Here is a 24,194-nt window from a genome sequence, read left to right as displayed (position 1 = left end):
TACTATCTCTGGCCCACCCGAGCCCTGGTTGTCCTGGGGTAGAGAGGATCAGGTGACAAGGTAGGTCCCCAGGTGGGCCAGCGTGCTGCAACTGCAGTCCCCACTGTCACCTCCCTCGCATGATCAGTTCATCTCACCCCACCCTCCCACCCCCCCATGGAAAGCAAGCCTAACAGAAGGGCGCCTTGTATTTGGAATATCAGAAATCCAGTCATGACTTACTATGTCCCTATGAATGAGGCATATATATACAAAGCCAGAACAAAATTACAAAGTTTTTTTTTTTTCTTTTCTCTATCCATAGTACAATCCTGGAAGGAACACAGTATCTCATTTCCGCTTGTGTAAATTTGGTGTCATGTCACCTATTGTTGTGAGAAGTCAACAAGGCTAAAGAGCAAAACACACACAGAGTAGGGAGCAGTGTATGGACACATATAAGATGTTCAGGGGCTGGGACTTCTTTCCCTCCCCCCCAAGCTTCCTTCCAGAGGAAACTCAACTAAGTTGCTTCCCCCAAGCCCTCACTGAGTGCCTTTCTCCACCCTAGCCCAAATAATGAAGATGTTTCATTGACACTCATGTCTTTTGACAATGGTCACATTGAGTTTCATTATTACTATTCATGGATCTTTAAGTCAGTGGCAGCAATCTTGCCTTATTCCCCTGGCTTGTGGCAGGTGAATGGAGCTGCACTGGATTGAAATGGATAGGACTTGACGTTGCCAGCTCTGCCATGAGCTTGCTGTGTGACTGCTTTGTACCTAAACTTGCGCACCTACAGTAGAGGAGGGTAAGACTAGAAAAGAGGCTGCTGAGGGCATCGGTTGGTTCTGAGTGTCCTCCTCAAATCTGCAATACCAGCATCACATGGGGAATTGTTAGAAATGCAAAACTCCAGGCTCAACAGAGGAAATTCTAGTGCTGGGTCCTATAAATCTGTGTGCTCCTGACCCCTCCAGGTGATTCTGATGCCTGCTTATTTTGAGAGCCAATGCCCTTGGAGCTTCTAAGGACACCCAGAGCTGTATGCAAACTGTGTGTGTGTGTGTGTGTGTGTGTGTGTGTGTGTGTGTGTACACACATGCAGGTTCCGTTCCAGACCACCATAATAAAGCAAATATCACAATAAAGAAAGTCAAATAATTTTTTGGTTTCCCAGTGCATATAAAAATATGTTTACACTATACAATAGTCTATTAAATATTCAATAGCATTGTCTCTAAGAAAAAAACAATGTATATAACTTAATTAAAAAACTTTTTATTGGGTCATCTGGTGACTCAGTCAGCTAAGTGTCTGCCTTCAGCTCAAGTCCTAATCCTCATGATCCCAGGGTCCTAGGATCGAACCTCACATCAGGCTCCCTGCTCAGCAGGGAGGGGGCCTCTCCCTCTGCCTTTCTCCTCTGCTTGTGATTTCTCTCTCTCTCTCTCTCTCAAGTAAATAAATAAAATCTTAAAACAAAAATGAAAGCACTTTATTCCTAAAAAATTCCAACCGTCATCTGAACTTTGAGCGACTCATAATCACTGATCACAGATCACCGTCACAAATATAATAATAATGGAAAAGCTGAAAAATATTTGGAGAATTACCAAAATACAACACAGAGACAATAAATGAGCGGGTGCTCTTGGATAAATGGTGCCAAAAGACTTGCTCAAAGCAGGGTTGCCACAAAACAACTTGTAAAAAGACACAGTATCTGCAATGTGCACTGAGGCCAAGAGCAATGAGGTATTGCTTGCATATTTACACTGTGATTATATATCACATGTACTGTATATTATATATTACAGAATATATAATTACATAAGTATGTTTCATACTTGCATGTCCTTTTTCCTCAACACTTTCATAACTTTCACTGTGTTCTCAAAGTTTTCATGACCTTAATGAGCCTTGCCCCGCAGTTCCTTCCTGATAAAAAAAAAGTCTTGAGTCTTACTATAAAGAAAAAGAACACGTGACCATGAACAGAAACGCTGCCTAATTTCCATGTTGATTGATTAGCTGAACACAAGGTAAGGGACCAGGGAAATGCACCGACGCGAAGTTCAAAATGGAATAGTAGTTTACCCAAGGCTGCCAACTGCTCTGAAGACGAAATTTGTCCCAGACCTCTGTCTCTCCCACCATCCTGGTGCCAGCGCCCCTCTCCTACCTCAAAAATCACAACTTCTCAGAGTTAGAAGGGTCACCAGAGTTCATCTGAGCCCTTGCTATGTATTAAGACCCGCTAGGGAATTTTAGAAAGTACCAGAGGCAGAGCCTTCTCCCAGAGACTCCTATATAATTGGTCTCTGATGGGGTCTGACCCATCTATTTTGATGTCCCCCCAAGTGATTCTAAGGCATCTAGGGGAGTGTTTCTCAAAAATATTATTTTGTCTGTCCACCTCTGCTAGAATAAAACCAGTGCATGTCACTTCTTAGCATATCAACCACTACCCCCTCCCCTCTGCCCTCTGCTATAAAATGATAGGAGGTAGCAGCAAAGGCTCGGAGAGCAGGGCTGTAAACGAGGACTTGGAATTAGAACTCGCTCATGAGCCCAAATCCCAGCTCCACCAGTTCCTGCTCCCAGAACTACCTGGGACCCCATGATCTTTGTAAACTGGGTTTCCTTGGCTGTAAAAACACAGACACGTGCACACACACACACACAGAGAGAGAGAGAGAGAGAGAGAGAGAGAGAGAATAGTTCACATCCTGAGAAGAAAGGAGATAAAGCCAAAGGTGCTTTGTAAATGATGAGGTACCTGGCCAGGTATGTCGATCAAAGGATGCTCCAGGGAGGCCATTGCATGGGGGAAGGAAGGCATTTGACCCTCCCAGCGGGAGGCTGGTGACGAGCTTGCCCACAAAGAGTCAGGCAGTGGCGCTGGGTGGGAAGGTGACAGCAGTACCCACACGCTCAGCAGCAGCCCTGGAGACAGCCCGGTTGAGCTTGCTTCTTCCTCAACTTTTTGGAGTGAGGAGCACTCAAGGGTTAACCTATTCCAAAATTGATGCTATCAGGCTTTGCCTGTTGCTGGCAGGATTGTTTTTGTTCATGCTAATTAAAAACAGGTGCATTTGCCTGAGACTCGCGCTGGGAGGCTTTCTCAGGCCTGGTTGTCCTGGAGACTACCATCTCCACAGGCAATCAGTTTAGGGAGAAGAGTTCTGGCTTCATTTGCATGTGAGAACTTGGGTTTCACCTGAGGTTCGTAAAAAGAACAGAAAAATTATATGTGCTTAGCTGTTCTCCAGGAGAGAAAATGTCTTGATTATTGTTGCAAAGGCAAGAAGTAGCAAAGAATGAGTGTGACTGCTTAAAGGGTCACGGGGTAGAGTAAGCAGCCAGAAAACGGGCTCCAGACCTGCCACAGTGCCTCTCTCTGACCCTACACAGTTAAACGAACATATATAATGTGCTACACTGTCCCCATTAAATCCATTTTTATTTTTAGTTCCATCTTAAAGATGTGAAACTGGGGTACCAAGGGAACGCATTGCTCGAAGTCACGGGGTAAGCATGAGCCATAATTCAAACCCAGCTCTCTCGTGCTTTTGTTCTGTCACCATGCTGGTCCCCCTTTTCTCCCCACCTCTGAGCCCCAAACTCCTCCATAAAGTGAGGAGTTTGCACTGTCCTCAGCTTCCTTCTTGCCTGCCTGTCCTGAGTACAGGTCCATCCCACTGTGGAAGAACAGGGTCTTTCCTTCAATTTAAGCCTGTTTTGCCATCATGGCACCAAGACCCCTCAGCAAGCAGGTCCACGCCTGGGTTTTCTGACTCGGGTAGGGAGAAAACGGGTAGTTGAGAGACACCACTGAGGGAGAGATTTGGTGCAACAGAACAACAGCACCAAAGCCTTAATATGATTTTGAGCCTGATGGCCAGGCAGATTTGGAGGTGATGCTCAGAGTGACTGGATACCAAAATGAAGCCAAGGCCCTATTTATAGTGGCTAGGATCTACGCCCAAGGATTTAACATCAAGCTGTACCCCCCACTTTTTGATTTACGGCTCTTGAGCCAATTTAATTGGATTTGTCTTCAGTGAGGCTGTTTATTGCCATTTGAGAAGGCAGGCTTTCAAAATTATAAGAGCCTTCAGAATTGTGTTGGGGATAGCAAAGAATCCAAAGATAAGAATTCCAATACTCCTTCCTAATTTCCCCACACAGCGTGAAGTGGGGTGAGAGGAGTCTAAGTTAGTGTATTACAGAGAATGACTTGGCTGGATTACAACTTTGGAAAAGTTTACCAGAATCAACTCCTCTTCCCCAAGCCAGTCACTCGAGGTTTGGAAAACTTGTGTCTCTGTTCCTTCCTTTGAACAAAGAAGCTCAAAGTTACCTTCCTGAACCTTCCCCTCAAATTTAGCTTTCAAGATGTTGTAGAAAGCAAATTTTTGAACAATCTACCAGCTTTTCAAGATCACTCAACTCAGCTGTCACTCAACAACGCAAAGGAGCTGTGAAAAAGCAGAAATTGCACTGGTCTTGGAGTCAGAAAATGTGCATTTGTTTTTATCTCCACCTTGTTTGACCTTGAATAAGTCACTTCCCTTTTTAATTCAAGGATTTGCTCACCTGGAAGACAGGAGAGCAAGACCTCCCCTTTCTGCCTCAGGAATCCATAAGAATCAGCCAGGATGGGATGGATATCTGCCAGGCAAATCCGAAACACTATCAATGCTTGTTTATATGGTCATGCTGAATGAAAAGGAAAGGCTCTTCCTCTGGGCTAGGGGCCAGGGGATGATTGTAGGGTGTCAGCACAGGATAGCGTATGGATTTTAGAATGAGGCACATCTGGGGCGCCTGGGTGGCCCATTCAGTTAAGCATCTGCCTTTGGCTCAGGTCATGATCCCAGGGTCCTGGAATCAACCCCACACTGGGCTCCCTGCTCAGTGGGGAGCCTGCTTCCCCCTCTCCCTCTACCTGCTGCTTCCCCTATATGTGCTCTGTCAAGTAAACAAAATCTTAAAAAAAAAAAAAAATAGAATGAGACCACCTGAGATTGCAGCCTAGTTTGCCATTGAAGACCCTCTCCTATAAACTCTGGGCCATATTTTCTTCTATAAAATAAGAGTAAGATGTCTCTCATATGTTGTCAAGATTAAAGAAAATTATTTAAACCCCAACAGGTGACATAAAGTTTCCTTTCCTAATAGAGTGGTGAAACACGTAGATTCTATAGCCAGGCTATCTGGCCCAAATACCCTAAATAGCTTCTTAGCTGTGTGGCCTTGGACAAGTTACTCAACCTCTCTGTGTCTTAGCTTTCTCATCTGTAAATTAGGGAGAATTATAATACAGTATAAGTACAGAGAATCATAATGAGGATGAGATGAGTCAATTACTTAAAAAGAGCTTAGAAGGATCCTGCCCATAGTTAGTGCTACTTCTCAAATCATTTTAAACAAGAATGAACACATCTCTTCTTTATCCAAGCTGCACGAGTTGATAGAACAAATCATAGAAAAGGCTAACTAACCCTAACTCTGATCTGTATCACCTTACCTCAAAAAGACTAACTCTTCCAATCTGGAAAATCTGCCTCCCACAGACACATACCCCAAACAGAACAAACACAGAAAGAAGAATCCCATCAAGTCACCACCATGCCAGATGACCTGGTGGCTTAGAAAAGGAGAGAAAGGTGAAACACAGATATGCATGACAGCCCTCTTCTTGCCTCTCCGGTTTAGATCTCTCCTTTCAAGGGCTTTAGTCGCTGTAGAAACTGGGAATCCATCCTCTGCCAGTCTGAGTTTCTCTAGTTAACTTATAAAATTTCTCACCAGGTATTTATTTAAAAAAAGAAATCCTTTTAACAAGTCAATTTAGAGGTCCTATGGTGTTCATTTGTTACAAGGGGATTTTTTTTTTATCTGAAATAATGTTACAGACCAAGGTTTCATTTTGCCTCCTATTCTGTATCCTGGTCTGGAGCTATTTTATTTTAAACAACACAAGGCATAGACTGAAATTTCCCAAGAGCATTTCAAAGAGCAATTTCTCATTTCCTGCCCCTATGAATTTATGTTCTTAAAATAGAATTGTGCTAAACAGTTTCTTCTGAAATCAGGTTAATATGAACACGAAATGATAAAGAAAAAAACTTGAAAGAACATTAAACCTCTTACAAAACTGATTTATAAGGAGCTGCATCTCACACATGAGAATGAAAACAAGTTACTCAATGGCACTGAAACTTATTTAACTTTCATTCACTCATTAATTCACAATTATGTATCAAATGCCTTCTACTTCCAGAGGCCATGATCATCAATGGAGTTTATAGTCTGTCGAGAAAGAAGAACAAGTAAAGAGATAAATAGAATATAGCATGTGCTGTAGTAGAAGTAAGCATGGGTGTGAGTAGAGTTCAGAGCTCAACACCCCAATCACTGAAAGGTGATCAGGGAAGGCTTCCTGGAGGAGTATCCCAAGACCTGCAGGAGTTAGGTAGAGAAGGAAAGGGCCATCACCATAAGGAGGAGGCCATGTCTGAAACCAAAGAGGCCCAAAGGTCGGAGTGAAAGCACAGGTAAAGCATGTAGGTATTGGAGGGCTAGAAGACAATGACCAGAGAGGAAAGCCAAGGTCAGACCAGGGAAGCCCATGGAAGCTCAACTAAGGAATTTCATTGCTACCCTGACAGCTGTAGGAAGCTGCTAAGGACTTTAAGCAAATAAATAATGTCTTCAAGTTTGGGTTTTAGAAGGATAACCTGGGGATCCCTGGGTGGCTCAGCGGTTTGGCGCCTGCCTTTGGCCCAGGGCGTGATCCTGGAGTCCAGGGATCGAGTCCCACGTCAGGCTCCTGGCATGGAGCCTGCTTCTCCCTCCTCCTGTGTCTCTGCCTCTCTCTCTCTCTGTCTATCATGAATAAATAAATAAATAAATCTTAAAAAAAAAAAAAAAAGAAGGATAACCTGGTTGCAGTGTGGAGAGTGGAGTGAAGGACATTCAGGAAAGAGGCCAGTTAAGAAGTTTCTGTAATGATCCAGTGAAAAGGGACGAGGCACAGAAAAAAAAAAAAAAGAAAAAAGAAAAAAAAAAAAAAAGCAACCATGTGAATGGAGAAGAAGGAGGGGTGATTAGAGGAAGACTCTACAAATACTTGTGTTTTACCCTCTCCTATCCACCTATCACTAAAGAAAGGATTTCTGCCCTAGTTGTAGGAGTAACCAAACACACAACTCTGGACACTGGACCACAGAAGATGGACAAGAGTTTATTAGTCACATATGTTTATGACCAGGAAGGAGGACACCACACACAGTCACATGGAGGTTGCCCTTGGGAACAGATTGCCCCAGGAGAGGGTGTGGGAGGTGGATTGCCTAGTATCTGTAGTGGAGGTGCCCCCTGGTTTCCATGGGAGAATGTAATGGGCCTGTTTGACCAATTCCATGGGCTGGCAGAGAGATGAAACTTGTCACTCAGGGATAAGCAGGAATGGTGCCTGGTCCCATGATAAAGAGCACTGTTTAGCGAGGGGACCTTATCACCAAGATCTGAACTGGGATCAGAACAAATGTATAGCCATCTGAGGCTCTCCTGATTCTACTGGATGAACAGCAAGTCTGAATTTTGGGTTCTCCACCACAGCTTGTTGTGGAAAGGACACGGAGATGAATATGAGAGAAGAGTCCAGGTATCTCCAGGATTTCTGACTTTAGGGAAAGGATGGGTGATGATACACTTCTCTGAGATAAAGGATTCATAAGGTGCTTATTTTGGAGAAATCATCATGTGTTCATTTTGAGCACACTGAGGAGTTGCAGACATAGGGTATGAAGTCTGTGGGTCAAGTTGGAGAGGCCTATTAAGTAACTGCATTTAGACATTTGGAAGATTAGGGAAGTTTCACTCCCTACCTTCTGGGATTCTTTCCCTCTCCACACTCCCTGTTCATGGTTTTGGGGTTAAGCCACCAGATTCTGGAATATTTGCTATGAAACAAAAGCTGATACATGCAAACTAGAAAGTAAGAATGAGAGACAGAACAAGTGCGGGCAATGAGTTTAACTCCTTTCCTATTTCTCTGGACGAGCTTATTATCAAAGTGTTCTGGTGAGAAAAAAAATTATTGGCTAGATATCAACTGGGTCTTTGGAGAAGGATATTTAACAAAAGTTAGGAACTCTGTGCTGGGAGGTAGTATGGTTTAGTGTTTAAAAGCTGAGTCTCTGGAGTCAGTCAGTCAGGAAGAGTTGCATTTGAATGTAAACTCTTCTCTCTTATGAGCTGCATGGCATGTCACAAGTTACTTAACCTCCCGGAGACTTGTTTTTTTCATCTGTAAAATGAGGATAATGATAGTACCTACTAGGTTGTCACAAGGATTGAGTCAAGATGCTTGACACCATGCCCCAGCTGTCACATGACCCCTCCCTGCATTAACCTCATTAACCTGCTTTAAGTGACAGAGAAAAGCCAGACCCCCACTCTCTGACCTTGGTTCCCCAACTATAAAATGAGAAACTTCCATTAGAAAATCTCAAAGTCCCTTTACAACGCTAACATTCTATGAAAGCCAAGTATAGGACAAATACTCTTTAGGATTCACTACTTATAAAGCAAAAATGTTCTGTGAATTTTTTTTCAAGGGCATTTAAATAAATATACTGCAGCTGTACAGGAAATCTTCATTGTCTTCTTGATTTTTTTTTCCTTAAAAAAATATCAGAGAGCTACTTGTCAGTACCAAGATAAAGCATATCGCATCTAAGTTATATCCCGCTGACAGTCTGTTTTGTAGCATTGCTAAATATCATGCCTGGATTGCTTTCAGTAAAAAAAAAATTTAAGAAAGATAGCATACATCAAGTCCAAAGAGCGATTTTTCTCACTGTAACTACTGTAACGCGCCACAGCAATCTTGCCTAGCAGATGGACCACTGTGTGATGGTTAGCTGCTAAACCCTGTTTGATAATTTATTGGCTCTTTCTGGTCTCAGCAGATGCCTCATGTATTCAGATACAGCTAAGCCCACAGTCTCAGAATCTGAGGTTATTTTGTTTCTGGTCATCCTAGCAAAGCAGATAGTGCATCACATGGACAATGTTTATGGTTCTGTTCCCAAGCCTATTCTCAACTCCCTGTCCATAAGGTGGGCCAGATTGTAACATCTTCCCTCTTTGTCACCCATGAATAATATTAGAAAATAGAAACAATACATGTGCTTTTTCATGTTCTTGCTAGAAATAAGTCATGTGCTGGCTGGACAAAGTGTGGGAAGACTCAAGGATCTGAACAACATAGAGTCAGAAAGTTTGAAATGAATGTATTAGTTCTCTATTGGTACATAACAAATTACCTTAAACTTAGCAGCTTAAAATAATGCACATTTATTATTTCACAGTTGTTGTGGCTCGAAAATTGGACATGACTTAGCCTGTTCTGCTCTCATCTCTTACAAGAGATGGTAAGAACGTAGTCACAGTGTAGGCCATGAGTGGGGTCTTATCTGAAGGCTTGACTGGGGAAGAATCTAGGGCCAAGTATACTCACAAGGTTGTTGATAGGATTCACTTCCCGAGGGCCTTCATTTCTTGCTTGCTGCTGGCCAGATGCTACCTTCATTTCCTTTGCCAGATGGGCGTCACCAACATGGCTTAGACATTGCTCTACACCCCCCCAACCACCACCCCCCCGCCGCCACATGCCCCAAAACAGCACTGTAGCCACCCTGGATAAGAAATACCCATTTTGCAATTTATCTGACATTTTACAGAAAAGTACTACATGTGGTAAAAGTAGCCTCCAGCCAAAAATGCACATTCCTGGGAAAACCAGCAACTCCATAAGTAGGAAGAGTTTGAGTCTATGATAAACTGGAAGGGGAATGCTCCAACCTGAAGGCATTCAAATTTTTCTTGCCTACCTCCTCCTGCCATGACCCCTCAGATACCATCTCTTCCAAACAAATCACATGTGTGGAGCCAAACACAGCCAAGGCCTCCAAATGTGACTCATTTTTTACAGTTCGCTGCACCTAAGATTCAGCTCCTTCTAGGAGGGGAGAGGGTACCACCACCCTTGTGAACTTGCTATAACTTCCAGGCTCAGCCTGAGAGCCAGTCATGGAGTTATGGAGGATGGGCTGCCCTCTCCAGAAGGCTGGTCCTAGTCTGCCAACCTCACTCTACCTTGGGATACTCTCACCTCCCATCCTAGTGCTCTGTGCTTTATCCATTCATTGAGAAAATACTAGGTACCTGCACTGTGCCAGGCAACATGAGAGGGGCATTGAAATGAGGATGGAAACAATGCCTTTGAGAAGGAAGAAATCCATGCAAAGAAATCAATGCACTGAAGTTTTCTCTGTGCATAATCTCCGTCTGACCCACAAAGATTTGGGACACAAAGAATATCAGAATGATGTCAGAAAAGAGTTCAGGGAGGAGATGTTTGGTTTGAACTAAGGCTTATAAAAGTTAGTAGATGTTGGGATGCCTGAGTGGCTCAATGGTTGAATATCTGTCTTTGGCTCAGGGCATGATCCTGGAGACCTGGGGTCGAGTCCCACATCAGGCTCCCTACAAGGAGCCTGCTTCTCCCTCTGCCTATGTCTCTGCCTTTCTGTGTCTCCCATGAATAAATAAATAAAATTTTTTTAAAAAATAAATAAAAGCTAGTAGGTGTTAAGTAAAAAAAGTACTGTTGGCCAAAGGAGAGCACAAAAAGGCAAGGACTGTCATCTTAGTGCCTAGATCTGTAAGACAAAGGCTAGAGCCTGATGCCCACCCTACCCCCACTGAGGGCTTCAGCCCCACCCCTGAGGACCACCAGGGCCATACTAACAAGTCTGCACTGGACCCTGCAGGCCATAAGATACCCCTGAAGCGTTTCTGACAGAGACCATAGGCACAATAAGATTGGCATTTTAGAGAGCTCACTTTGGCCTCATTGGGGACGGATCAGAGAGTGTCAAGACTAAAGCTCTAGGCGAGGTGTGAAGCTTCCTCAGTGATCCAGTGGGGAGAGGGGTGAGGTATGGATAGAGAGATGTCAAGGGGCAAGGTTGATGGAAGAATGACTGCTGGGAAGCCGGCCTCCACTGGCACAGGAGGAGTAGGAGCGGCACATAGGCAGACAGCAAAGGCATTACTGCCAAATTCTCAGAACCCTTTAGAAGGAGGAAGGAGGCAACTCGATGGATGGTAGCACCAATTTCTTGAATAATTAGCATAAGACCTGAAGCAGCTTTGACCAGAAAGATGCTGAGCTTGCTTTTGTACATGCAGAGCATAATGTTCCTGTGGCTTATCAGTTGAGATGTACAGCGAGCAGGTGTTTGCACAGGTCTGAAGCTCAGGGCAGAGGTCTTTGCAACTTTCTTAAAATCATAATCTTTTCTCCAAGAAAGGATGGTTTTAGTCCTGCCCATCTAAGAATCTTAGTAAATAAACTTAAGAATGAATGTTTGAAGTTTAGCTTTCTGATGTTGTGGATAAAGGAAATGGGGTTTCTTTCATTGGCCTGTGAGTGTAGAAGGTGTGATGTCATTTCCAAACTGCTAGGAGGACCAGGTTGCTCCTGGAGCATAATATGCCCATCAAGTTCAAGGCCAGACCAAGAAATGACCTGGACCTATGGGATTATCTTCATGACATCTGTTGTGAGTCAACAAGTGAGTGAGCGACTAAAAAGTGTGTGAATGAATCTGTGTGTGTGTGTGTGTGTGTGTGTGTGTGTGTGTGATTTGTAAGCCTCAGAAATCATATTTCCCAAGCACTATGCTTGACTGGAATCCAAGGAATGGTAACACACAGAATTGCAAAATACAATTTCTGTTGTACATTTTTTTACAACTCATCTTTGCTGTGATGACAAAGATGGTTGCTAAAAGCTTTCCCATATTCCCTACCAAAATCTACCCCCACTCACACCCTTTTTCAAACCCAAACCTCCTGCCATATTCAAGGAACATTTATTGACTATTCGCTATATGCCAGGAATCCAGGTAGGCACCTGGATTTGCCAGTGTATACTTGAGTAAATCACTCTTCTTTGTTGGACAGTGGTTTTCCCATCCATAAAATAAGGATATAGGATTAGATTAGAGATCATTTAAGTTATATTAATGGTGAAATGGAGGGATCAGGAAAAGTCCAGATCAAAGAGAAATCCTGTTGGGAAGACAGTAGGGTTTTTGAAAAATGGTTGTCAAAGGAGCTGGTTACTACTCTAGGAAGTAGGGAAATATCAACTATAACTGGTTTTACTCTTTTACCTACTACTCATCTTGGGTAAACAGTGTCCATTTACTCATTCATTACTGCAAGCCAACCTTGGGTCAAGCTCTACCTGGGTACCAGAAATAGATACTTCCCAGTGCCCCTTCCTTCTAGGGGCTCAGAGTTCATGGGGAGCAGATCTGTGAACAGATGACTGCAGTGGGTAGTTAAATGCTAATGGAGTGTGTACAAAGTGCAGTAGAAGCAAAGAGGGCTAACTGTGGCAGGTGGGCTGAGCAGAGGTTACATTTCCTCCATCCAACACATGCTTCTCTAGAGTGTGCCCCAGAACAGGTCGCAGTCCCACTCTCAGCAATTGCAGGGTGAACCAAACAAGATCTGTACTCTGCAGTGAAAACCTTACATCAGAGCTTGAAAGAAAAGGTAGAGTTTTATTCATTGAACAAGGGCAAAAGAGACATCTCAGTACAGAGGAAATGAGACAGGCCACACAGCTCAGGGTCTGAAAGACATGAGGATGTTGAGAAACCTGCAAGTGACCTGCTCTCACCTCCCCCTCTCCCACCCCATCCCCATAGAGCATGATTTCTCAGGAGTGAGAGGAGATACAGTTACACAAGGCAGGAGCCCTGGTGTGCCCTGCAGCCCTGTAGACCACCCATGCTGAGGAAGTAGGGACACAAGAAGGAATCAAAATTATCTAAGCTGGAGATGGGGTGGCCTGATCAGATTTACATTTTTTGGGAAAATCTTTCCTCCAGCTGGGTGGAGACTAGTTTGGGAGAAAAGAAGACTGGAAGCTAAGTTTTGCAGCAATTTAGGAAGGCGAATGCTGTCTGACAAAATACAGCATCCATTCCTGATCAAAACTCTTGAGAGTGTAGGGATAGAGGGAACATTCCTCAACATCTGAAAAGCCATCTACGAAAAGCCCACATCAAATATCATTCTCACTGGGGAAGCACTGGGAGCCTTTCCCCTAAGATCAGGAACAAGACAGGGATGTCCACTCTCACACTGCTATTCAACATAGTACTAGAAGTCCTAGCCTCAGCAATCAGACGACAAATATACATTAAAGGCATTCACATTGGCAAAGAAGAAGTCAGACTCTCCCTCTTCGCCGATGACATGATACTCTCTACATGGAAAACCCAAAAGACTCCACCTCAAGATTGCTAGAACTCATACAACAAATTGGCAGTGTGGCAGGATACAAAATCAATGCCCAGAAGTCAGTGGCATTTCTATACACTAACAATGAGACTGAAGAAAGAGAAATTAAGGAGTCAATCCCATTTACAATTGCACCCAAAAGCATAAGATACCTAGGAATAAACCTAACCAAAGAGGGCCTTTACCTCTTTAGAGGTAAAGAGATCTATACCCTAAAAACTATAGAACACTTCTGAAAGAAATTGAGGAAGACACAAACAGATGGAAAAATATTCCATGCTCATGGATTGGCAGAATTAATATTGTGAAAATGTCAATGTTACCCAGGGCAATTTACACGTTTAATGCAATCCCTATCAAAATACCATAGACTTTCTTCAGAGAGTTAGAACAAATTATTTTAAGATTTGTGTGGAAGCAGAAAAGACCCCGAATAGCCAGGGGAATTTTAAAAAAGAAAACCATATCTGGGGGCATCACAATGCCAGATTTCAGGTTGTACTACAAAGCTGTGGTCATCAAGACAGTGTGGTACTGGCACAAAAACAGACACATAGATCAATGGAACAGAATAGAGAATCCAGAAGTGGACTCTCAACTCTATGGTCAACTAATATTTGACAAAGCAGGAAAGACTATCCACTGGAGGAAAGACAGTCTCTTCAATAAATGGTGCTGGGAAAATTGGACATCCACATGCAGAAGAATGAAACTAGACCACTCTCTTGCACCATACACAAAGATAAACTCAAAACAGATGAAATATCTTAATGTGAGACAAGATTCCATCAAAATCCTAGAGGAGAACACAGGCAACACCCTTTTTGAACTCGGCCACAGTAACTTCTGGCAAGATACATCCATGAAGGCAAGAGAAACAAAAGCAAAAATGAACTATTGGGACTTCATCAAGATAAGAAGCTTTTGCACAGCAAAAGATACAGTCAACAAAACTCAAAGACAACCTACAGAATGGGAGAAGGTATTTGCAAATGACCTATCAGATTAGGGGGTAGTATCCAAGATCTATAAAGAACTTATTAAACTCAACAGCAAAGAAACAAACAATCCAATCATGAAATGGGCAAAAGACATAAACAGACATTTCACAGAGGAAAACATAGACATGGCCAACAAGCACATGAGAAAATGCCCCACATCACTGGCCATCAGGGAAATACAAATCAAAACCACAATGAGATCCCACCTCACACCAGTGAGAATGGGGAAAATTAACAAGGCAGGAAACCACAAATGTTGGAGAGGATGTGGAGAAAGGGGAACCCTCCTGCACTGTTGGTGGGAATGTGAACTGGTGCAGCCACTCTGGAAAACTGTGTGGAGGTTCCTCAAAGAGTTAAAAATAGACCTGCCCTAGGACCCAGCAATTGCACTGTTGGTGGGAATGTGAAATGGTGCAGCCACTCTGGAAAACTGTGTGGAGGTTCCTCAAAGAGTTAAAAATAGACCTGCCCTAGGACCCAGCAATTGCACTGTTGGTGGGAATGTGAAATGGTGCAGCCACTCTGGAAAACTGTGTGGAGGTTCCTCAAAGAGTTAAAAATAGACCTGCCCTACGACCCAGCAATTGCACTGTTGGTGGGAATGTGAACTGGTGCAGCCACTCTGGAAAACTGTGTGGAGGTTCTTCAAAGAGTTAAAAATAGAGCTGCCCTACGACCCAGCAATTGCACTGTTGGGGATTTACCCCAAAGATACAGATGCAGTGAAACGGCAGGACACCTGCACCCCGATGTTTCTAGCAGCAATGTCCACAACAGTCAAACTGTGGAAGGAGCCTCGGTGTCCATCGAAAGATGAATGGATAAAGAAGATGTGGTCTATGTATATACAATGGAGTATTCCTCAGCCATTAGAAATGACAAATACCCACCATTTGCTTTGACGTGGATGGAACTGGAGGGTATTATGCTGAGTGAAGTAAGTCAATCGGAGAAGGACAAACATTATATGGTCTCATTCATTTGGGGAATATAAAAAGTAGTGAAAGGGAATAAAGGGGAAAGGAGAAAAAATGGGTGGGAAATATCAGAAAGGGAGACAGAACATGAGAGACTCCTAACTCTGGGAAACGAACTAGGGGTGGTGGAAAGGGAGGTGGGCAGGGGGTGGGGGCGACTGGGTGACGGGCACTGAGGGGGGCACTTGATGGAATGAGCACTGGGTGTTATGCTATGTGTTGGCAAATTGAACACCAATAAAAAAATTAATTAATTAATTTTTTTAAAAAAGGAAGGCAAATGCTGGAAAAGAACTGCTAATAGGTCCCTTTAGTCTATTTTACCTCCCTACCCGGACCCTGTCCTTGCATACGCAATCATTTCAGCATGCCACGTTCAGACAACTCTATGGAACTCATGCACAATGTACCTGCCACAGGAAGGACGTGTCTCCTTTCTGATATTCCCAAGAGTCTACTCATCAGTGTGGAGGGTGGAACCATCTTGAAAAGTAAGGAGAAGGAGATTTTGAATGACACAGACTAAGATTAATCCAAGAACAACACAATCAAATAGTTTTTTCCAGGGGTCTTCTCTGGAACTTTCAGAGAACACTAAATGCAGGTTACTGCCACCAAGAAGATATGAGAAATTTTAACGTCTCCCAGAATATATTCAGGAATGTATAATGGACTAGTTTGTGCTCATTTGAGATTCTGCTTCCGAATAAATCGCCAGAAAGAAGTTGCTTTATATTCCTTTTACTACAAATGCCTCACAGCTGAATCCACAGAGCCACGGGCCTGCCTGCTAAGTCTCCTCTCCAGATATATGCAAAAGGCTTCCAGTGTGCATTCATTTATCAGACATTGACACTGAAAACTGAGCAAATTTAAGACAAATCTTAAATGCTGCTCTCAGAGGAGCCATGACACTCCAGTAGTATCCTCTCCCTCAGGCTCCTTGTTATTTCATATATAATAATGTCCCCTAGTTATTTGAAAAGACCAAACCAGAGGTTTCCTTTTGACCAGAAAAATAGCCTCCTGTGAAATTCTCCTTTCCCATACAAAGACAGAGTAATGCCAGCAGTAGTGGGACCTTTTAGGGAAGGTGCCAACGCCCTCACTTCATTTTTCTGCAGTTCAGAGAAGTGCAGGAATTGCTTTTCTCAAACCACTCTCTCCCCCTGCCCCGAAACAATTATTTCTCCAATGAGAGTCTCATTTAGATTCGTGCATGACACCTCTAAAATCTAAGCATTTCCTACAAGATAGGTTTCTCTGCTCTTCCCACCTTCATCTGAATTATATTTAATCTACGATTCTCCAGCACCCGAGTGAAAGCTGCCCATTCCCGACTGTCAGTATAGATTGGAAAGGCACGTGTGAGATTCAGACAAGTGTAAGGAAATTTCTACAATGACTTTTGTTTCCCCATGACTCCGTGATATGGAAGATATGTTCTCCCTGAGAATTTTCACAAAGATCAGTTTTCAGACTCAGTGCCTGGTACCCTGAGTCATACAGATCAGAAAACACTACATGGCGCTCACAAAGTTTACTGCAATTACATATGGATAATAATTACTCATGTTTTTACTCTTTTCCTCAATATACAGAATTCTCATGAAGATAATCTCACAAGAACTTTTCCAAGGAGATATCTTGGCACTGTCCTGAGTTCTTCCCACATCAGAGAGGGAGAATTCTGGAAATTTCTCAACTAGAAATATTCACAAACCCTGGAACTCAGTGCTTTTCTTGGTATCCACCATGACATAACAAGACTGCCAACTCCCAATTTGCCAATTATTAACAAAACCATGGAATGGAGCCTTATTTGTAATCCATAGAATATGCTCATAACACTGCAGGGTATGATTATGTAAAAGTTCAGAAAGTGTCCAGAAAAGCACTTTGTGAACCGCAACACCCTCTGCATCTTGGCTCATGTGTCTTCTCCTTTTGGAATGGAATTTTTCCCCTTTTCCATAGGACAAAATGATATTCATTTTCAAAGTCACTGTGTCAATGGAATATTTTCTGAATCCTTCAAAGTCACTGCTTCAGTGGAATGTTTTCTGAGTCCCCACCCACCTGGAATGGTTGATTCAATCCTTCCTTGGTGATCCTCACATACCTCTATTCTTGCTACAGTTCTCGCGTAGCTAATTGTATCTTTTCTTGTCCTCTTAATAGACTGTGAGCCACAAGAAGGCAAGGACTGTGTTTTATTCCACTTTGTGATACATACAAGAGTTAAATTAAGCCAAATTGAATATGGTGGAATGGAAATTGAGTCATCGAATTTTCAACTCCCCCTTTAGATCATTCCCTCCACGAGAATACACCCCTAGTTTTAAAATAAAAGTCAATGAGAATGTAAGATATACTTGTAGGAATCCACTCATCCTTTAGCCTGTTTGATTGCTGCCGCTACTGGTCACCTTTGTTCTGGAAAGCCTGCACTGCCTCCTAGGGCAGTAAGTCAAAAACTTCAGTATACTTGAGAATCCCCCAGGAACTATTAAATTCATTCTGGGAAAAGTGTGATTGAGCCAGTATTCTACATCTTAACAAATTCTTTAGTGGCCCTGATACAGGAACTCATCAAATCTCACTTTGGGGAACATAGTCCTGGTGAAATTAATAGACATCTCACACCTAGACTCATTGAGGCTCAAGAGGCCTTAAGCTCTGGGAGCTTCTCATCCAGCCAACACCTATCATACTCTAGGCTTTCCTAGAAAGTGCTGGCACACTGCAAGGCTTTTCAAACAGTGATAAAGTCAACTAAAGAGTTTTTATTGATGGGAGAATGATCTTGGTTCCAATAGGCTCCACTAATGATTGGCTATAGACTTGGCTCTGTCCTTGGAGTATGAAAACTGGGGTTGATAACATCATTCTAGTTGGTAGTTGTGCAGATAAGGAAAAATGCATGTAATAGTTTCTGGCATATAATAGGTGCTCAGGAAGAGAGAGCTTTCTTCTTCTTTTTAAAAATTGTGGTAGGGGATCTCTGGGTGGCGCAGCGGTTTAGTGCATGCCTTTGGCCCAGGGCGTGATCCTGGAGACCCGGGATCGAGTCCCATGTCGGGCTCCCGGTGCATGGAGCCTGCTTCTCCCTCTGCCTGTGTCTCTGCCTCTCTCTCTCTCTGTGTGTGACTATCATAAATAAATAAAAATTTAAAAAATTTAAAAATTGTGGTAAAGAACACATAATATAGAATTTACCAATTTTAAATATACAGGCCTGTGGCATTAAGTACATTCACATTGCTATGCAATCATTACCACCATCCACCTCCAGAATTTTTTCATCTTCTCTGACTGAAACTGTATTCATTAAACACCAACTTCCCATCCCTCCCTCCCCTCATTCCCTGGACATCAGCATTCTACCTTCTGTCTCTACAAATCTGACTAGTCTAAGAACCTCATATAAGTGTGTGATGGTTAATTGTATGTGTCAGTTTAGCTGAGCCACAGTGCCCATATATTTGGTCGAACATTTTTCTGGATGTTTCTGTGAGGGTGTTTTTGAATGAAATTACCATTTAAATTGGTAGACTTTGAGTAAAGTAAATTGCTCTCTGTAATGGGGATGGGCCTTAATCAATCAGTTGAAGGCTTGAACAGAAGAAAAGATGATCCCCCCTTATCAAAAGGGAATTCTCCGGCAGACCACCTTTGGATTCAAACCACAACTCTTTCCTTAATCTTCAGCTTCCTCCATTAGATGTTGGATTTGACAAACCTCCACAGCCATATGAGCTCATTCCTTAAAATAAATCTCTTCTTATACACGTGAACGTATATTGGTTCTGTTTCTCCAGAGAACCCTAATACAAAGTAGAAGTACACAATATTTGTGGGGTTTTTTTGTGACTGGTGTATTTAACTTAGCATACTATCTTCAAGTTTCATCCATGTAATAGCATGTGCCAACATTTCCTCCTTTTTAAGGCTGAATAATATCCCATCATATGCATGTACCTCATTTTGTTAATCCACTCATCTATTAATGGACAGTTGAGTTGCTTCCATCTTTTGGCTATTGTGAATAATGTTGTTGTGAACACAGGTGTACAAATATTTGTTTGAGATCCTTCTTTCACTTCTTTTGGGTATAAACTCAGAGGTGGAATTGCTAGCTCCTACAGTAATTCTATGCTTATTTTTTTGAGGAATTATTATATCATTTTCCACAATGACTGCACTAGTTTACATTCCCACTAGCAATGCATAAGCTTCCAATTTTTCTATATCTTTGGATATTTGGTTATTTTATGTTTTTTTGATAATAGCATCACAACGAGTTTGGAGTATTATTACATCATGCTTTTGATTTGCATTTCTCTAATGACTAATGATGTTAAGCATCCTTTCATGTGCTTATCAGGCGTTTATGTATCTTTGGAGAAATGTCTATTTAAGTGCTTTGTCTTTTTCAGTTGGTGGGTCATTGGGTTTTTTTGTTGTTGTTGTTGTTTTTGAGTTATAGGAATTATAGAGAGCACTTTATTATTAACAAGAGTTATTATGAATTTTTTTCCACAGGGTATTTTGTCTCTTACTCCTTTCTTTATCTTCTCATACTTACTGTTTTCACTTTATTTTTCCCTCCTTCTTAATTTTTCAAGACTTGTTAGCTTGCTACTTGGTAGTTTTGTAGGTTATTAGCATCTTCCTAATAATACTGTGTTGTATGAGAAACATACAAATGAACATTTTCTTCCTCATATTTTCTTCTGACTTGAGAATATCCCTAGTGTCATGTTGTGAAGACCTAATTACACAACCCTGTTCCTTTGATTCTAAATGCCAGTCTCATGACTATATGATGACTGGAATCCCAGGGTGATTATTTTTATTTCTAAGCATATGGCTGCCCACAGCACATAGAAACCAAACAAAATGCTTTTCACAATAGAAAAAGAAAGTACAGGAGTTAGATATACTTTTGTTTGTTATAAACTTATTTCACACTTGGGGAGAGCTTTGGGTAGAAAATAGGAAAAAAAATAATGATTTTCTAATATAAAATATAGTTACATAATATAATAAAATAAATATATAATTCAATATAGGAATATTAGTACACTTCTCATTTTAGTATATATAACAGGCAATCATTTTTATGAGTCACATTTTCTGGCACTCAAATATTTCTTCATTGATTTTTACCTGAAAGGAAACTCAGTTTAGTTTAAGGAGTTAGCCAGGTTGGTATTTTTTTTAAAGCCCACGTATTTCACCATGACATTAATTGCTACAATCCAAATCACAAAATTTTAGAAATACTATTGTAGTTGGAAAGAACCAAAGGGAAACAATACGCTTTGCCAGAAATGAAAGGAATATTCAACAGGAAGAGCTAGGGCTGGAATCTTATACTGCAGGTACATCTGTACTCTCCTCACCCACGATTACGACTCTCTCAGAGGGCAGAGATTCAGCCCAAGGTAAGTGTAGGGCCAACCCACAGGCCCCATACTCTGGACAGAAGTCTGGCACTCATTTGTTAGCAAGCTCTATGTGACCTTAAAGCATCTGGAGCACAATAGGTACCTGGCTAGGAGCCTGCTCCTAGGAGCAGAACTTTACAGGACTCAGACTTGAATCAGACAGTCTTTTCACCTGGTTTGCCCTTTTGTCCTCAGTGTGAGATTAGAATAATGTGGACCTCTGCCTCCAGCATGGACTGGAGAGCACCAGAATTGCCTGGAGTCATGTTTTTTAAAGTTGTGGTTCAGGACCAGCTATTCCAAAATTAAGAAGGGGAGGAATAAGCATATGCAAACTCCTGAGTCCTGTCCTAGACCTACTGACTCAGAATCTCTGAGGGTGGTCCTCAAGAAGATCTGTGGTAACCAGCTCCCTCAGTGATTCTACGACTTGAGAGCCACTGGCCGAGACCTGGATGTGCTAATATATGTCAGAATTATATACCAAAGTGTTCACTGACATTCCCATGGTCAGCAGTCTTCCCCATGATGACAAGGATTTAATGTTGAGATAAAATGTTAACTTTTTTTTTTACAGTTCTTTGTATAACATGTATTAAATGGAACTTTTCTTTCTTTCTGAGTTTCTGTTGAAGTGCCAACGTTAAGAAAAATGACCAATGCTGACACATTTTAACGACAACGCTTGTGCCTGTAGGCTTTGCCAAGAGACAACAAAATTGTTTCTATGGCCCTCAACCCATCCTACAACTCCAGCATATACAAAATAATAACAACAAAACAACAGCAATGAGAAATTCAAAGGAGATTGATCAGAGTAAGAGTTTCTTTGAAGAGAATTGTCAACCGATAGAAAGAACTATGGCATTCTGCTTCTCCTTCCAGTGGAAGGTAGCTCCCCACTCCAGTTTGAGGCTATAGGAAGCAAAACCTCAGTGGATTTACTTTTTGATGTCAGGATTCGCCCAGAGCTGGATGATTGCAGGACTGCAGAAATTCCTAGCTTCATCCCAAGCTGCTATTGAGGAGGAACTTGGTAAAAAGAATTCTTGGGCCAGCTTGGCTTCTGACCCTTAAAGTCTGGTAGGCTACAGAGGCTGGTGACTGGAACTGCCCCCCAAAACAGAGAGTGAGGTTCTTCACTATGTGCAATCCGTACTTTGGCTGGAGGAGGGGCCAGGGAACAGCTGTTCCAATGCCCAAGGTGTGCCATCTTGAAAAGACCTCACTCAAGACAACCACAGGGATGACCATGGAGCCTCCAGATGACAAAGGCTTTGCAGAGTAAACCACTGGAGCAGCAGCTGAGGAGGAGACATAAGTCTGTCTGTGCACACACTTCCGGAGTCAGGGAATACAGAGTGGAGAGAATGGGAGTGGGTCTCTGAATATCCCCATGGAAAAGTCAGCATCTGAGAATCTGCTGCAGAGGGAAGTGACCCGGGTTTCGGTAACCTTCATCATACTGGGATTTGCCTTTTTCCTTCCTCCTTGCACTCAAATCTAATCCTGAAAAGCACAGAAGCTGCACAGGGGCAAGGAAGGAAGGAACCCTGTCGGCTCCCCACACCTTGCTGTGGAATTTCACAGTCAGCCTGAGCTGAGAGACTGGAGAAGGATGGAACAGGATGAGCAAGGTATATTTTGATTTAGATTGAACTGGACTTTTTAATGCCTAAAAATCAGACTTGCCCCTGTACCTGAGAATGGCTGAAAGCTATGGGCTCTGCTAGCAGAGCCATCCAAGGGCCAGGAAGTGATACACAATAGAGCAGGATTGAGAGGGGAAAGGGTAAAATGGTTTCCTGCTTGCACCTTCTGGAGTCTCACCTGTTCAGTAAACCAATTAAAACCCTGTTGTCACTAGAAGCCCATGTGGGGTTCTTGCCAATGACTCCTGTATGGACAATAAACCCAAATATTTCCTATGTTGTCAGCATAGGACAGCTGGCCAGGCTTTGACATTGGAGACTTAAAAGAAAGACTCCAAAGAGAAATGAATTATGTTATTGACCGATTGCCTGCAGAAATATTGCTTTTCTAATCCCAACCCTTTGTAGTAAACATCACTTTTTAAATTATTATTATCACAAAACAGCAGCTGGAGAAACCAGAGAAGGGGCAGGGAAATGAAGGTATTTAATTGTCCAGATCTCACGAGCTGCATTGCTAACTGACTATCTACCCTTTTCCAAAAGAGAGCAAGATGAAAGTTGACTCAGCTCTACAATGGGGTTTCTGTGAGCAGTGACTGATGCAGGGAGCTCTTCACCCAGGGCAATGATGTCGGGTACTGAGGCCAAAAGACCAAGAAATTAATGAATGAATGAACAAATGCATGGATGGATGATGAATATCTAACAAGAATGTTAGGGAGTATGATCCCCAACACCAGATTGCAAGAGCTGATGGCCTGGATCCAGAAAGATGCCAGGCTGCTGGGGAAACCAGGGGAACACATACTGGTAGCAGTCCCCAACGGTTAACTGTCCAGGAAACTCTTGGAGTTTGCAGCTTCTTTTTTGAAATTACAAGGGCACAGTGTATAGGTGGGTTTGCTGGGTTTAAAGAACCACAAGTAGACAGGCTCCTATCTCTCATACATTAGCGATTCTGGGGCAAGCCTACAGGAGACAGATGGTACCCCCACAGTCCTGGGTGACCAGCTACAACACACGATGTGTAACACAAATTTGCTCATAAGCAGTTGGTAAATGGGGAACAATATCAAAATAGTGCAGAAGTCACAATTCACAGCATTTTCCCCCAGCATGGTCTTGAGGTACAAACAAAAACAGCTGAGCACAAGTATGCTACACAGCTGCGGGCAGCAAGCCTCAGAAGAATCCAGTCCTTGGTACGATTACGCCCATATGCGCCTTCTTCCTTCAGGTGCATTTGGCCACATGGTCTGCTGTGCAAGGGCTCCCTGCCTGATTCCTCCTAATCCACAGGCATGGTGCTCTTGTCTCCTGAAAGTACCCAGGTACCTCCATCCTCTTTTACAGCCCAATTCTGTCCATATTGTAGTATGCCCTCATTTATGAGAAATTAAACTTGGTTTTTGTTTCTTTTTACTGTGCTAGCATTTTTATTGAGATTGGTATTGTTTTCTTCCGGTGGGATGGTAACAAGGTTAAATGACCTGCCCTTGACTTTCTGGAGCACAGTTTTGTAGAATGGAAGGTGTTTTCAGATTTTATAGATAGATAGATGATAGATAGGTATATTTATGTATCCCCTTACAGCGGGATCGCTTTTCCTTCCTTCCTGCAGGAGCTTGGCAGAGTGAAGTCAGAAGAGCAGGGGCGTGATGGAACTGGAGGGTATTATACTGAGTGAAATAAGTCAATCAGAGAAGGACAAACATGGTC

General features: G+C 42.5%; 1 long non-coding RNA gene across 1 annotated transcript in view; it reads right to left on the bottom strand.

The window, feature by feature from the left end:
• LOC144324715 (uncharacterized) overlaps positions 1-3,027 on the bottom strand; it is a 77,041-nt gene extending 74,014 nt beyond the window's left edge. The window contains exon 1 of the long non-coding RNA XR_013390148.1: positions 2,765-3,027. This is a non-coding gene — a long non-coding RNA (uncharacterized LOC144324715). The remainder of the gene's footprint in view (positions 1-2,764) is intronic.
• Positions 3,028-24,194: the final 21,167 nt, after the last annotated feature.

This window comes from Canis aureus, chromosome 12 (assembly GCF_053574225.1).
Source record: "Canis aureus isolate CA01 chromosome 12, VMU_Caureus_v.1.0, whole genome shotgun sequence".
In the NCBI taxonomy this organism is placed as follows: Eukaryota; Metazoa; Chordata; class Mammalia; order Carnivora; family Canidae; genus Canis; species Canis aureus.
The sequence above is the reverse complement of the archived record's forward strand: the minus strand, read 5'-3'. Positions and strand labels throughout refer to the sequence as shown.